Source organism: Canis lupus, chromosome 13 (assembly GCF_011100685.1).
Source record: "Canis lupus familiaris isolate Mischka breed German Shepherd chromosome 13, alternate assembly UU_Cfam_GSD_1.0, whole genome shotgun sequence".
Classification (NCBI taxonomy): domain Eukaryota; kingdom Metazoa; phylum Chordata; class Mammalia; order Carnivora; family Canidae; genus Canis; species Canis lupus.
This window is the reverse complement of record NC_049234.1, coordinates 8,075,699-8,092,093: the sequence shown is the minus strand read 5'-3', so window position 1 is coordinate 8,092,093 and position 16,395 is coordinate 8,075,699. Positions and strand designations below refer to the sequence as shown.

At 35.6% G+C, this 16,395-nt stretch overlaps 1 non-coding gene across 1 annotated transcript; it reads left to right on the top strand.

The window, feature by feature from the left end:
- Nucleotides 1-7,923: 7,923 nt before the first annotated feature.
- Nucleotides 7,924-8,026, top strand: LOC119865560. Its single transcript, XR_005369137.1, has one exon. It is a non-coding gene; the product is annotated as a U6 spliceosomal RNA (small nuclear RNA).
- Nucleotides 8,027-16,395: the final 8,369 nt, after the last annotated feature.

Sequence of the window (16,395 nt, the reverse complement as noted above, 5' to 3'; positions counted from 1 at the left end):
CTTTCTTTCTTTCTTTCTTTCTTTCTTTCATTAATGCTCTATTTTGTCATCAATAGTGAGCTCTTGGAGAGGGCAGACATAAGTCATTTTCATATTCTCACCAGTGAGCACATTTTCTGCCACATAGTAGACATATAAGAGTCATTGATTGAACTGAATTAGAATGGTCTCACATTTTATGTTCTAAATGCCAAGGCTTATCACATAGTATCAGCAGTGATTACGTTTAAACACTCTTAGCAGGATGCAAGCAATTTTCTGAAAAAGACTAAACAAATTCACAATTTTATAGGGCATGTATGTTTTTGATCACTTCTTGGATCCCAATCAATCAATAATACCATTTCCTGGAATAATATAGCAAAATAAAAAACAGATACTAAAAAGTAATATAATAGGACTCTAATTCTCTTTCAACAGTGCTTGTTTTATACCCAGATTCAGAGGAAAATTTTTTCCTAAGCATTAAATAAAGAAAACCCTTTTTTTCTGTAAAAGGGTCATTCCCCCCACTCTTATCTGAAGAGCAATCATCATCATATTCTTTTTAAGGCATGAAAATATCTGTATTACTTATATATTACTTTAATAATATTTCTAGCAATGAAGAATAGAAAACTCTCTTCATATCCCTCTTTCTGAAGTGCCTGCCTGAGAAATAGTAAATTGGAAGTCTCTAGAACAAAATTAAAATCTTAATTAAAACCCAGATGTTTAAAATGTATGGCCAAACTCCAGGGCAAAAACATATATGTTATATATAAATTTCAGAGACATATATAGATAAATTTCAGGGGCATTGCTGCCAAAGAAAATCAACTTAAAACTGTTGTTGACAGGGGACCAGCAGTGAGAGGGCATAGGAAGCAAGAAAGCACATAATTAGATACTTGATCTGTGACATATTAAAGTTAAGATGATGAGAACCAAGTCATGGCACAGTCTGAAAGACCCACCATGAAAGTAAAGGTAAAAACAAAAGGATCACACAGCTAAACAACCCAAAGCAGCAAATAAACCATGATGTGCACCTGAAGCAAAATAACATCTGCCAGTGAGGGTCTAGGGGGTCATTATATCAAGAACTACTACATTTAAACACAAATAACCTTTGCCAATATATAAATGTTTTATAATGTTCTATGTATACATACATATGTAATGAAAGATGGTTTTCCTTTTTCTTTTTTAACCTCTGACTTTAACATACCCAGATGCCTAGAAGATTGTAAATACACCAAATAAAACCTACTCTGTGCTTGGAACCTGAAGATTTCTGCAGTCTTATAGCTAAGCATCATAAACATCAAACTCCAGGCTCAAAGAGAAATGACAAAAATCAATAACCTGAGCAGATAGTAATCAAAGTACAGGAAAAATTGTTCTCTGGTGTTTCTATAAAACTCAGAGCTTGCGGTTCAGTTGCATTACAACCCCAAATCTCAAGCCTATATTTTCACAGATTTTTTGCCTCCAAACAGAACATTCTAGGATGAATCTAAACAAACGTGGTAAAAGCAATCAGTTTTCAACATATCAGTAGGTAAATATAGTGATTCACCTGAGTGTTAATAGCACTACTGAGGTTTTTAAAATACTATGCCTAGCCTGGCTTTTAACCAGGATCTACTATAAAGCATAATTGTTTCCAGAACCTAGATACAAATCTAATGTTTGTCAAAATATTGGCCATGGTCAAGATTTAACTTGCATGTAAAATAAATTGAAAGAATGGGTGAAGAAAGAAGGACATATTTCTGACTATTTAGGTTTAATTGGAACTGAGACTAAAGTTCATAAAGTAACATTTTAAATTGTGCTAATCAAACTTCAAATAAGTATTGTTAAAAATGATGTGGAATGAATCAGATCTTGAATGTATTAAAATTTTTGTTCTCCATTATTAGCTGTGTGAACTTTGGCAAGTTTCACACCCTCTTCTGAGCTTTGACTTCCTAACCTTAAATAGGATGACTGAAATATGATATAACAGATGAAATAACAAATGTAAAGTGTTTAGTTCAGTGTCTATTATTTAGCAAATGCCCAGAGTGATATTTACTATGCAACCAATAAATATATGCTTGGGGGCACTTTAGTCTCCCCTTCTGGAACTTGGGGAGAAGCCCTAGCAATCTGTGATCATGTAGTATACATCAACTTAATTTTTAACAATTTGCTGTATTAATCTCATTTTAAATTTAATGCCCAACTTTAACTTCATAATTGCTCATATATGTAGTTGACTCTTGAACACAGGAGTTAGAGGCACCAACCAATCCTCTGTGCAGTAGAAAATCTGCATATAACTTTCAACTTCCCCAAAACTTGATGACTAATGAGCCTACTGTTGACCACAGCCTTCCCAATAACATCAACAGTTGATTAATACATATTTTGTGTGTTATGTGTATCATATACTGTATTGCAATAAAGTGAGCAAGAAAAAATATTAAGACAATTATAAGGAAGAGAAAATTTATTTATAGCCTTGTATTTATCAAAACAATCTGTGTATTAGTGAAGCCTCATAGTTCAAACCCATGTTCCTCAAGAGTGAACTATATTCTTAGAAAGCTTCCTAAATTGAAAATTAATTCTGACAAAACTTCTATCTGCCTGTAATTATTGCCTATAATTATTAGTCAATACTAATAAGAATCAGTAACACTAAAATTCAATATAATTTCTTTTTCCTAGCTTAAAATAATCACAAAAGTTTACTTTTAAAGAGCATAATTATGGAATCTGAGCTCACAATTAAGTATGTGTGACTAGTTTTGCTTTTAAATGCTGATTATCATCATTAATAGTTTTCATTTTGAAGACAAAAACTAATGCCTAGGGGAAGTTAGAAGTTTCTTTCAAGTTTACTGTTTCAAATAGACAGTTGTTTTATTGAACTAAGTCAGGTATAGTTTTGAAAATGTTAATATACCATCAAAACCTCCATGTATTGGGTGAAGATAGAAGCCCATATTGCTTTAACCCTATGAGATGGAGAACAGACACTTAGCACTGGGAGGAAAGAGGGTTAATTTAAATGATAATGGATCTAACCCAAAATTGTCAAGCCAGGTAGATTTACAAAGGCCTTTTGCCCAGAGCCATAATACAGATCAAAAATTCGGGAATGAATAGAAGAGTCCAGCTGTCCTTTTAAAACTTTTTCAAATATACAGGAGTAAGTTTAGAAAGAGTGCCAGCATGTGTGTAGGAGAGAGAACTAAACAATGTGGGAAAAGCTCTTCTTCCTGGATGATCCAGTTCCTCAGAGTGGCAGGTAGGAGGAATTAAATCTGCCCTCAGATAGTGTCCAGTCCCATGAGTCTCTAATTTTGGGAGTTTCTTGCAAACTAAGTGTCTTAAGACACAAAGCACACAACTTAATTTGGTATCACCTGAAGAAACAGCTATTCTCCAGCTGTGGCAGAAAAACTGCCTGTGTGGGATTTATTAAATATATATACTGTATATTGTACTATATGCTTGGCCTTAGGGATTTCCTTTTTTTTTTTTTTTTTGTTTTTTGTTTTTTGTTTTTTGTTTTTTGTTTTTTTTTTTCCTTAGGGATTTCTTGAATAACTTTTCATTGTAAACAATTTTGCTTTACAGCCTGGTTTAAGAAATGAATCTTTAAGAAGTAATTCTATACCCTAAGATAAGATCATTTCCAATCAAGATTCTATAATAGAAATAGGAAGAAACCAAGCATATGTAGCAAGTATAAGTGATCAGGCCCTAGTATTCAGATATGCAAAAATAATATGCCTCCATAGTTTTCTATAAATCAACTCAAACCCCTATCCTACCTGATTTTAGTCAATTCTAAAATTAACTATTTCAAATTGAAGCTAGCCTTCTAAGAGTTTCCCCTCTCTCTGTCTTTCCCAGGTTTCTGGATTCTTACCTGTTTGTAGGTGTTAGTGAGTGGTGGTGATGTGGAGCACGGAGGTTGGGTAGGGGTCAGAATCTGGTCCTCTGCTGACACTTCCACCCTCCCCAGTCTCTAGCTTTCCATCCTCCTGTGCTGGCATCCACTAAGAGCCACTATCTCATTCATAATTTTTATTCCACAGTCTGTTTCCCTCTCCATACAGAGAAACATTTTCTGATCTGCTATCCATTCATCTGCTTCTTTTCCACTCTTGGGGCCATGAAATGTCTATTTTCCCTGAACCTTTTGAGCCATAGGAAAATGTCTTTTAGAGCTATCTCAGGTGTGATCTGTCTCTTCACAATTTCTCTTCCACTGCTACTGCACAAAGCTGATGTAGTACTACTAGGACTGTCCCAATTTTTGTCTGTTTCCCTGGGTTCCACCTTAGAAGCAAGCATATATCGTCTCCTTTCCAAATGACAAACTTAAATGAAAGTTATAAGAAGTTCCATCATATGCCTCCACTTGGACCTAACCACAGAGAGAATATACAGTGACCAATTCATATTTTACACACTCACACTCAGGATTCACTCTGACACAGCTTTTTTTTCCTCTTATTATCTCCCTAAGCCCAACTTGAAGGATTTTTATCAAGACTGAGAAACAGGAGAGCAGGAGGGGCAAGATGGCGGAAGAGTAGGGTCCCCAAGTCACCTGTCCCCAGCAAATTACCTAGAAAACCTTCAAATCATCCTGAACATCTACGAATTCGGCCTGAGATTTAAAGAGAGAACAGCTGGAATGCTACAGTGAGAAGAGTTCGCGCTTCTATCAAGGTAGGAAGACGGGGAAAAAGAAATAAAGAAACAAAAGGCCTCCAAGGGGGAGGGGCCCCGGCCTCAGATAGATAAACCATTAGCCAGCCTTATTAAAAAGAAGAGAGAGAAGACTCAAATTAATAAAATCATGAATGAGAAAGGAGAGAGATCACTACCAACACCAAGGAAATACAAACGATTTTAAAAACATATTATGAACAGCTATACACCAATAAATTAGGCAATCTAGAAGAAATGGACGCATTCCTGGAAAGCCACAAACTACCAAAACTGGAACAGGAAGAAATAGAAAACCCGAACAGGCCAATAACCAGGGAGGAAATTGAAGCAGTCATCAAAAACCTCCCAAGACACAAAAGTCCAGGGCCAGATGGTTCCCAGGGGAATTCTATCAAACGTTTAAAGAAGAAACCATACCTATTCTCCTAAAGCTGTTTGGAAAGATAGAAAGAGATGGAGTACTTCCAAACTCGTTCTATGAGGCCAGCATCACCTTAATTCCAAAACCAAAGACCCCACCAAAAAAGGAGAATTACAGACCAATATCCCTGATGAACATGGATGCAAAAATTCTCAACAAGATACTAGCCAATAGGATCCAACAATACATTAAGAAAATTATTCACTATGACCAAGTGGGATTTATCCCCGGAACACAAGGCTGGTTCAACACCTGTAAAACAATCAATGTGATTCATCATATCAGCAAGAGAAAAACCAAGAACCATATGATCCTCTCATTAGATTCAGAGAAAGCATTTGACAAAATACAGCATCCATTTCTGATCAAAACTCTTCAGAGTGTAGGGATAGAGGGAACATTCCTCAACATCTTAAAAGCCATCTACGAAAAGCCAACAGCAAATATCATTCTTAATGGGGAAGCACTGGGAGCCTTTCCCCTAAGATCAGGAACAAGACAGGAATGTCCACTCTCACCACTGCTATTCAACATAGTACTGGAAGTCCTAGCCTCAGCAATCAGACAACAAAAAGACATTAAAGGCATTCAAATTGGCAAAGAAGAAGTCAAACTCCCCCTCTTCGCTGATGACATGATACTCTACATAGAAAACCCAATAGTCTCTACCCCAAGATGGCTAGAACTCATACAGCAATTTGGTAGCGTGACAGGATACAAAATCAATGCCCAGAAATCAGTGGCATTTCTATACCCTAACAATGAGACTGAAGAAAAAGAAATTAAGGAGTCAATCCCATTTACAGTTGCACCCAAAAGCATAAGATACCTAGGAATAAACCTAACCAAAGAGGTAAAGGATCTATACCTTAAAAACTATAGAACACTTCTGAAAGAAATTGAGGAAGACACAAAGAGCTGGAAAAATATTCCATGCTCATGGATTGGCAGAATTAATATTGTGAAAATGTCAATATTACCCAGGGCAATTTACACATTTAATGCAATCCCTATCAAAATACCATGGACTTTCTTCAGAGAGTTAGAACAAATTATTTTAAGATTTGTGTGGAGGGATCCCTGGGTGGCACAGTGGTTTAGCGCCTGCCTTTGGCCCGGGGCGCGATCCTGGAGACCCGGGATCGAATCCCACGTCGGGCTCCCGGTGCATGGAGCCTGCTTCTCCCTCTGCCTGTGTCTCTGAGCCTCTCTCTCTATCTCTCTCTCTCTGTGACTATCATTAAAAAAAAAAAAAAAAGATTTGTGTGGAATCAGAAAAGACCCCGAATAGCCAGGGGAATTTTAAAAAAGAAAACCATATCTGGGGGCATCACAATGCCAGATTTCAGGTTGTACTACAAAGCTGTGGTCATCAAGACAGTGTGGTACTGGCACAAAAACAGACACATAGATCAATGGAACAGAATAGAGAACCCAGAAGTGGACCCTCAACTTTATGGTCAACTAATATTCGACAAAGGAGGAAAGACTATCCACTGGAAGAAAGTCAGTCTCTTCAATAAATGGTGCTGGGAAAATTGGACAGCCATGTGCAGAAGAATGAAACTAGACCACTCTCTTGCACCATACACAAAGATAAACTCAAAATGGATGAAAGATCTAAATGTGAGATAAGATTCCATCAAAATCCTAGAGGAGAACACAGGCAACACCCTTTTTGAACTCGGCCACAGTAACTTCTTGCAAGATACGTCCACGAAGGCCAAAGAAACAAAAGCAAAAATGAACTATTGGGACTTCATCAAGATAAGAAGCTTTTGCACAGCAAAGGATACAGTCAACAAAACTAAAAGACAACCTACAGAATGGGAGAAGATAGTTGCAAATGACATATCAGACAAAGGGCTAGTTTCCAAGATCTATAAAGAACTTCTTAAACTCAACACCAAAGAAACAATCAATCCTATCATGAAATGGGCAAAAGACATGAAGAGAAATCTCACAGAGGAAGACATAGACATGGCCAACACGCACATGAGAAAGTGCTCTGCATCACTTGCCATCAGGGAAATACAAATCAAAACCACAATGAGATACCACCTGACACCAGTGAGAATGGGGAAAATTAACAAGGCAGGAAACAACAAATGTTGGAGAGGATGCGGAGAAAAGGGAACCCTCTTACACTGTTGGTGGGAATGTGAACTGGTGCAGCCACTCTGGAAAACTGTGTGGAGCTTCCTCAAAGAGTTAAAAATAGACCTGCCCTACGACCCAGCCATTGCACTGTTGGGGATTTACCCCAAAGATACAGATGCAATGAAACGCCGGGACACCTGCACCCCAATGTTTATAGCAGCAATGGCCACGATAGCCAAACTGTGGAAGGAGCCTCGGTGTCCATCAAAAGATGAATGGATAAAGAAGATGTGGTCTATGTATACAATGGAATATTACTCAGCCATTAGAAATGGCAAATACCCACCATTTGCTTTGACGTGGATGGAACTGGAGGGTATTATGCTGAGTGAAGTAAGTCAATCAGAGAAGGACAAAAATTATATGTTCTCATTCATTTGGGGAATGTAAATAATAGTGAAAGGGAATATAAGGGAAGGGAGAAGAAATGTGTGGGAAATATCAGAAAGGGAGACAGAACATAAAGATTCCTAACTCTGGGAAACGAACAAGGGGTGGTAGAAGGGGAGGAGGGCGGGGATGCGAGTGAATGGGTGACGGGCACTGGGGGTTATTCTGTATGTTGGTAAATTGAACACCAATAAAAAATAAATTAACAAAAAAAAGACTGAGAAACATGAGTGCTTCCTTGGGTAGCACGTGTACTAAAATTATAACTGTGTAGAGATTAGCCTAGCCCCTGTGCAAGGTGACACACAAATTTGTGAAGCATTCCATATTTTTTAAAAAATTGAAAAAAAAAAGTAACCCTTTTTTGGTATGAACTTTATGCTTTGAACTTCTCTGCTTTTTAAAAATATAAAAACCTAGCTCTTGTAGTTCAAAATTCCTTAGTAATGTCAGCTTGTCTTGAACTTCAAAAATATATTTCAAAATGCAAAAGCTAAGTATTCATTAATTTCTTTCATTCTACATTTCTGCAATAGAATCTCTACCATGAAGGCAATAGGCCCAGGATTATTTAATTGGTAGGGCAAGAAGACATATTCAGTGCCATTCTGAGTGGGGAAATATACCAGCTAATGTGACACAATATTTCAACAGTTATCAAGAAAAAAGCTACTTGAAAGAGAATATTATCTCTTACGTGCTGAGGAGGAACTTTGCTTAGTGGAAGAAACTTCTTACAAATCTCTTAATTGGGCTTCTCCAGAAACCTTGGAGAAGATAGAGTAGGACTTGGGACTATGGTGGTAGCAGAGATCTCTGATATGGCAATGAACACTGTGGGTGAATCTTGCTGGATGGTTTTACTTAATCTTGTTCAGATGTCAAAATAACATAATCATGGAGTTCTTTACAAAGCAGTATAACTTTTTGTTCAATGGAATTCAACTATTGAAACTATCCTGCTCTGAACGTATCTATATAAATTAGAATCATGTTTATTAACAGGGTCTCTTTCTCTCCCCCATTCCACCTCTCTTAATCCCCATAAATGTATAAAATACAAATAGTGATAGATACACAAGTCCATAAGGAAAGCAAATGATTAAATTTGCACTTTCTTCTATCATTGTGTATCTCAGTTGCAGTACTGTAACAGTAACAGCAAAGATTAAAAAGTTGAAATAACTTGAAATTGGGAAAATCATGTCTGTGGATTCTTTCTTTTCCCAGAATCCGGAAAAGGCTGCTGTGAAGTGTTTTATTTTTGTCTTCATTGATATCTGTTCAGCTCAAGAAACAACAGTGTTCCATGGAGAACTACCATGGAACCATCTGATATTCTATATTAACTTATTCTTATTTCATCTTTCAAAGATATGGAATCACCTTTTTCTTATGACCAGTCTTTTCTCTGCATGGGCTGAAAACAGCCTAAAGTAAGGAAAGAATGATTTCACATTGTAAACAAAAACTCTCTGACCTTTTGCAAATACAGGACTATGGGCTACAGGTTTGTTTGTTTTGTTTGGGTGGGGTGTGGGGTTTCTTGCATGTTTATTTTTGTTTTTATTGGTTCTAAGTAAAAGAGAGTCAACAACAATGAAGGAAACAGATTTAGAAAGAATTTCCATCATGAGAGAACATCTCCCAGCAACTTTTGGTACAGGCAATATTTCCTGCCAAAACTCATTCAGAATGTATTTGGACCATTCTTATTACTTGAGGGCATTTGGAAGGAGTCACACAAGAGAACTGTAGTTCCTACCACTCCCCTTTTGTATCTATTTGAGCAACAGTAGATGGAATAAGCTGTAGAATTACAACTGATAGTGTGTTCAGACAGAAAGCATATGTCCCTCACAAACTGAGCTCTGAACCATGGCAGGCAAACATTCACTGTTCTCAGTGAGCCTCAGGTGTAAGAGATAGAAGTAAATCATATGGATCAGAGTTACAAACAAAACTAGAGGAAATGAATATTTAGAATAGACCCAAGACTCTAATAGATACATCATTCTAAGCATACCCACCTAGGGACTTCTCCAGTCACAAGAAGATGGTTGATAGTTTTCAACCCAAGAGCTAACTCAGACCATGAATAACAAACAGTTCCTAGAGTATTGTTTTATGTATGTCATTCTATATAAGCTCCACATTTTAGCTCTATGGCTGTCAAAGGTAGAAGAGCCATCAGGAGTGGCACTTATGCCATGAATTTGGTTTCTGACGCTTAGAAAAATTATACAAGGATCATTAAAGCTTAAAGACAAATATTTGTCTTTAAGCTTCTGTTAAGTATAAATTGAATATTTTTAAAAGTGAATGTTAAGTTTCAAATAGGTATTTTGTTCTTTTAAAGTATCAAGTAAACTTGTTCAGACATTGTGAAGGAAGGACCTGCAAATGGAACCCACATAAACCATAGTTACTACCCTGGATCACCAACAGATTTAGAGGATTCACACCTTAAAAGGAAGCACTCCTACTGGAATAAGTCAATAAGTGATCTTTTTAAATTGCGTCTGAAAAAAAAAAATAAAAAATAAAAATAAATAAATAAATAAATAAATAAATAAATAAATTGTGTCTGAACAGAGACTAAATGTATACAAGCCAACAAGTACCTGCAAAAAGAGTACATTACATCTTTGAATCTAAAATATTCATTTTACTACTTATAAAGTCAGTAATGTTATAATATTTGTGTAGTGAGGGATGCCTGGGTGGATCAGCAGTTGAGCATCTGCCTTTGGCTCAGGGCATGATCCCAGAATCTCGATCAAGTCCAACATCAGGTTCCCTGTGGGGAGCCTGCGTCTCCCTCTACCTATGTCTCTGCCTCTGTCTCTCTCTCTCTCTGTGTGTCCCTCATGAATAAATAAATAAATCTTTAAAAATATATATGTGTGTAGTGGTGTGTTTTTTTTTTTTGAACTGTAATTAAACCAATTTTATTTTTTGTAAATGATGGCATCTTGGGGATCCCTGGGTGGACTCAGTGGTTTCTCACCTGCCTTTGACCCAGGGTGTGACCCTGGATTCCTGGGATCGAGTCCCACATTGTGCTCCCTGCATGGAGGCTTCTTCTCTCTCTGCCTCTCTCTGTCTCTCTGTCATGAATAAATAAATAAAATCTTAAAAAAAAAATGATGGCATCTTAAAACTGGAGGAATATGACAGTAGTTGATAATATCATCAAAACAAGAGCCCTAAATTTCCCTTGGCAATTTTCTTTTTCCCAGTTTTAAGATATATTTAACATAAAGCACTGTATAAATTTAAGGTGTGGAGCATAATGATTTGACTTACATATATTGTGAAATGATTACCGCAGCAAGTTTAGTTAACATCCATCATCTCATATAGGTACAGGGGGAAGAAAAAAGAGAAAAAAAGATTTTCCTTATGATGTTTTCCTTGTGTTGAGAACTCTTAGGATTCACTCTCTTAACAACCTTCAAATGTGCCACACAGTAGTGTTAACTGCTGTCATTATGTTGAAAATTGCATCTCTAGTAATTATTCATCTGATAACTGGAAGTTTGTACCTTCTGACTACATTTATCCAATTACCTCTCCCTAACCCCCCTCTCCGGAAACCACAAATATTTGTTTAAGGTTTGCATATATAAATGAGATCACATACTATTGTCTTTCTTTCAGTTATTTTACTTAGCATAATACTCTCAAAGTCCATGTTGTTGTAAATGCATAAAAATATTTCCTTTCTTATGGCTGAATAATCTAATTGTGTATGTATGCATGCACGCACACGTGTGTGTGTGTGTGTGTGTGTGTGTGTGTGTGTAATCACATCTTTATCCATTTATCCATTCATGAAAACTTAGGTTATTTCCATGCCTTGGCTACTGTAAATAAATCTGCCATGAACATAAAGGGGAAAATATATCTTTGACATAATGTTTTCACTTCCTTTAGATAAATACCCAGAAGCAGAATTGCTGGATCACGTGGTAGTTCTCTTTTTAGTTTTTTAAGGAAACTTCATTTTATTTTTGATGGCTGCTGGATCAATCCCACCAACACTGCACAAGTGTTGCCTTTTCTCCACATCCTCTCTAGCATGTGTTATCTTTTGTCTTTTTGATGGTAACCATACTAACAAGTGTAAGATGCTTTCTTGTGGTCTTAATTTGCATTTCCCTGATGACTAGTGATGTTGAGCAGCTTTTCATGTACCTGTTGATCATTCACATATTTTTTTTGGAAAAATTTTCCAGGTATTTTATTCAGGTCCTTTGCCCATTTTTAGTTGGATTATTTGTTTTCTTGCTGTCAGGCTGTATGGATTCCTTATATATTTAAAATAATAACCCTTATCAGATACATGGTTTGCAAATATTTTTTCTTACCATTTGATAGGTTTTCTTTTCATTTAGTTGAACAGAGCTTTTTGATGTAGTCCCACTTAGTTATTTTGTATTTTGTTAAATATGCTTTAGGTGTCACATCCAAATAATCATTGCCAAGACACATGTCAAAGAACTTTTTCCGGGCAGCCGTGGTGGCTCAGTGGTTTAGCGCAGCCTACAGCCCAGGGTGTGATCCTGGGGACCCAGGATCAAGTCCCACGTCGGGCTCCCTGCACGGAGCCTGCTTCTCCCTCTGCCTGAGTCTCTGCCCTCTCTCTCTCTCTCTCTCTCTGTGTGTGTGTGTATCTCTCATGAATAAATAAATAAGATCTTTAAAAAAAAAAAAAAACCAAAGAACTTTTTCCTGTGTTTTCTTTAAGGAATTTTAGAGTATCCAGACAGGTTTCTAATCCATTTTGAATTAATTTTGGTGAGTGGTGAAGAATAGGGGCCTAGTTTTATACTTTTGCGTATGAATATCCAATTTGCTCAGCACCATTTATTGAAGAGACTGTCTTTTATCCATTGAGTATTCTAAGATTGCTATCAAATATTAGTTGGCTATATATAAATGGGTATATTTCTGGGCTCTCAATTCTGTTCTATTGGAGTATATATGGTTTTTAGGCCAGTACCATACTGTTTTGACTACTATAGCTTTATAATATAGCTTGAAATCAGAAAATGTGATACCTTCCACTTTATTCTTCTTTCTCAGGATTGTTTTTGTTGTTTGGGTATTTTGTAGTTCCATATAAATTTTAGGATTCTTTTTCTACATTCATAAAAAAAATGCCATTGGATTCTTGACAGGGATTGCTTTGAATCTATAGATGACTTTTTGGTAGTATGGACCTTTAAACAATATTCTTTAAGATTTATTTGAGAGAGGGAGACTGAGGGAGAGAGAGAGCCTGAGCAGGGTGGGAGGAATGAGGGAGAGGAAGATGGAGAGAATCCCAAGCAGACTCCCCACTAAGCATGGAGCTCCATGTGGGGCTTGATCTCATGATTCCAAGATCATGACCTGAGCCTAAATCAAGAGTTGGTCACTCAACTGATTGAGCCACTCAAACACCCCTTAACAATATTCTTCTAATCCAAACATAGGTACCTTTCCATTTATTTGTGTCTTCAATTTCTTTTATAAATGTCTAATAGATTTCAGTGTGGAGATCTTTCACTTCCTTAAATTTATTTTTAAGTATTTTATTATCTTTGATTTTTTTAAAATTTTGTGCATGGGATTATTTTCTTTTCCAAAAAAAAATGTTTCTAGTATATAAAAAGTTACACTCTTTTGTATGTTAATTTTATATTCCACAACTTTTCTGAATTTGTCTTTTAGGTTAACAACTTTTTGGTGGAGTCCTTAGGATTTTCTATATACAAAATTATATCATCTGCAAATAGAGACCATTTTACTTCCACCTTCCAATTCTGATGGCTTACTTTTTCTTGCCTGATTTCTCTAGCTAGGATTTCTAGACTATGCTAGATAAGAGTACTGAGAGTGAGCATGCTTGTCTTGTTTCTGATCTTAAAGGAAAAGTTCTCAACATTTTGCAATTAAGTATGATGTTAGCTTTAGGCTTGTCATATATGGCCCTCATTATGTTGAGGTAGTTCATTCTATACTAATTTGTTCAGAAGTTTTATTGTGAAAAGATATTGAATTTTCTCAAATGCTTTTTCTATGTATAATGAGATAATAATATAATTATTTTTCCTTTATTCTATAAATGTGATGTATCACATTGATTTGTGTATGTTAAATCATCCTTGCATCCCAGGGGCAAATCCCACTTGATCATGGTTAATGGTCCTTTATACACTACTGAATTCATTTTGCTAGTATTTTATTGAATTTTTGCATCTATATTCATCATGGATATTGGCCCATAGTTTTTTTTATAGTATCTTTTTATGGTTTGATATCAGGGTAATATTGGTTTCATAAAATTACTCTTTGATTGTTTTGGAAGAATTTAAAAAGGATTGGCATTAATTCTTTTTTAAATATGTGATGAAATTCACCATTAAAAAGTCCTCTGGTCCTGGGCTTTTCTTCATTGGAATATATTTTTTTATTATTATTCATGCAATCTCCTTACTAGTAATTGGTCAGATTTTCTATTTCCTTCTGATTCAGTCTTGGTAGGTTGCATGCTTCTAAGATTTTTTTCTTTTTTTTTTCTGTGTTGTCCAATTTGTTGACAAATAGCTGTTCATAATACCTTCTTATGATTTTTTATATTTCTGTGCTATCTGTTGTAATGTGTCCTCTTTCATCTATGATTTTATTGATTGGATCCTCTTTTTTATGTTAGTCTTGGTAAAAGTTTATCAATTTTGTTATTTTTTTCAAATAACTCTGTTAATCTTTTTTATTGTTTTACTGTTCTCTATTTCATTTATATTTTGCTTTAATCCTTCTTATTTCATTCCTTTTACTAATTTTGGGCTCAGTTTATTTGTTTTATTTCTTTGAGGTATAAAGTTAGATTATTTGAGAACTTTTTTATTTCTTAATGTAGGTGTTTATTGCTATGAAGTTTCCTCTTAAACTGGTTTTTCTGCATCCCATAAGTTTTTTCATGTTGTGTTCCCATTTTTATCTGTTTCAATGAACCTTTTTTATTTTCCATTTAATTTCTTCTTTGATCCATTGATTGTTCAGGAAACTGTTGTTTAATTTCCATGTATTTATGAGTTCTCCAGTTTTTCTCCTGTTACTGATTTCTAGTTTCAAAAATTGTCATCAGGGAAGAAACAGTATTATTTCAATTCTCTTTAATTTTCTAAGACTTGTTTTGTGGCTTAACATATGATCTATCCTAGAAACTGTTGCATGCACACTCAAGAAGAATGTGTATTCTTCTGTTGTCAGATAGAATGTTCTGTATATACCTGTTATGTCCATTTGGTCTATAGTGTTGTTCAAATCTAATTTTCTTAATGATTTTCTTTATAGATCTATCCATTTTTGAGAGTGGGCTGGTAAAGTCCTTACCTATTATCATATTGCAATGTATTTCTCCTTTTAGCCTGTTAGTTTTTGTTTTATATATTTAGGTGAACAAATGTTGAGTACATAAATCTTTATAAATGCTATATCTTCTTGACAGATTGATCCCTTTATCATATAAAAACCTTCTTTGTCTCTTTTTACCATTTTTGGCTTAAAGTCTATTTTGTCCAAGTATAGCTACCCCTGTTTTTTGTTGTCATTGTTTTGTTTTGCTTTGTTTGGTTTGATTACCATTCACTTGAAATATCTTTTTCCATCCCTTTTCTCTCAGTCTATGTGCATCTAAGGCTAACATGACACCTGTAGGCAACATTTCATTGGATCTTGTTTTTTTTGTTTTTTTGTTTTTTTTTGTCTAGTTTTTTTTTATCCATTTAGCCATTGTGGGTCTTTTGATTAGAGAATTTAATCCATTTATGTTTAAAGTAATTATTGACAGACAAGAACTTACTATCACCATTTTGTAAATTATCTTCTGGCTATTTTGTAGCATTTTTTTTTGTACATTGTTTCTTGCTTCCAATCCTTCTGTGGTTTTTGTGCATATGTTGATGTCTTTTTGTATCAATTTTCTTTGACTTCTTTATTATGTTTTTTTGTATGATGACTGCAGCTTTTCCCTTTGTGGATACCATGCGACTTACATAAGGTATCTTAAAATTATAACACCCTATTTGATTTTATTAGTTTATTTTACTTTATTTTTTAGTGAGCAAGTGAGAGGGAGACAGGGAGGGGCAGAGACAGAATCTTAAGCAAGCTCTCTAAGCCCAACATGGAGCCTAATGGGGAGCTCAATCTCACAATCCTGAGATCCTGACCTGAACCAAATCAAAAGTAGGACACTTAACCAACTGCACCACCCAGGCACCACTATAGCACCATATTTTAAACTGTTAACAAGTTAACCTTGATAGCGTTCTTAAACTTTAATTTTTATTTATTTATGATAGTCACAGAGAGAGAGAGAGAGAGAGGGGCAGAGACATAGGCAGAGGGAGAAGCAGGCTCCATGCACCGGGAGCCCTACGTGGGATTCAATCCTGGGTCTCCAGGATCGTGCCCTGGGCCAAAGGCAGGCACTAAACCGCTGCGCCACCCAGGGATCCCGCGTTCTTAAACTTTAAACTTTTACTTCTCCTTTCCCTTGCATTTTAGGTTATTGATGTTATAATTTACATATTGTTACATTGTGAATCCAATAACAGGTTATTATAGGTATGGTTATTTTTACTGTTTTTTAACTTTAGAGTTGTAAGTGATTTGCATACATCTTTTCCATATTAGAGAATTTAAGT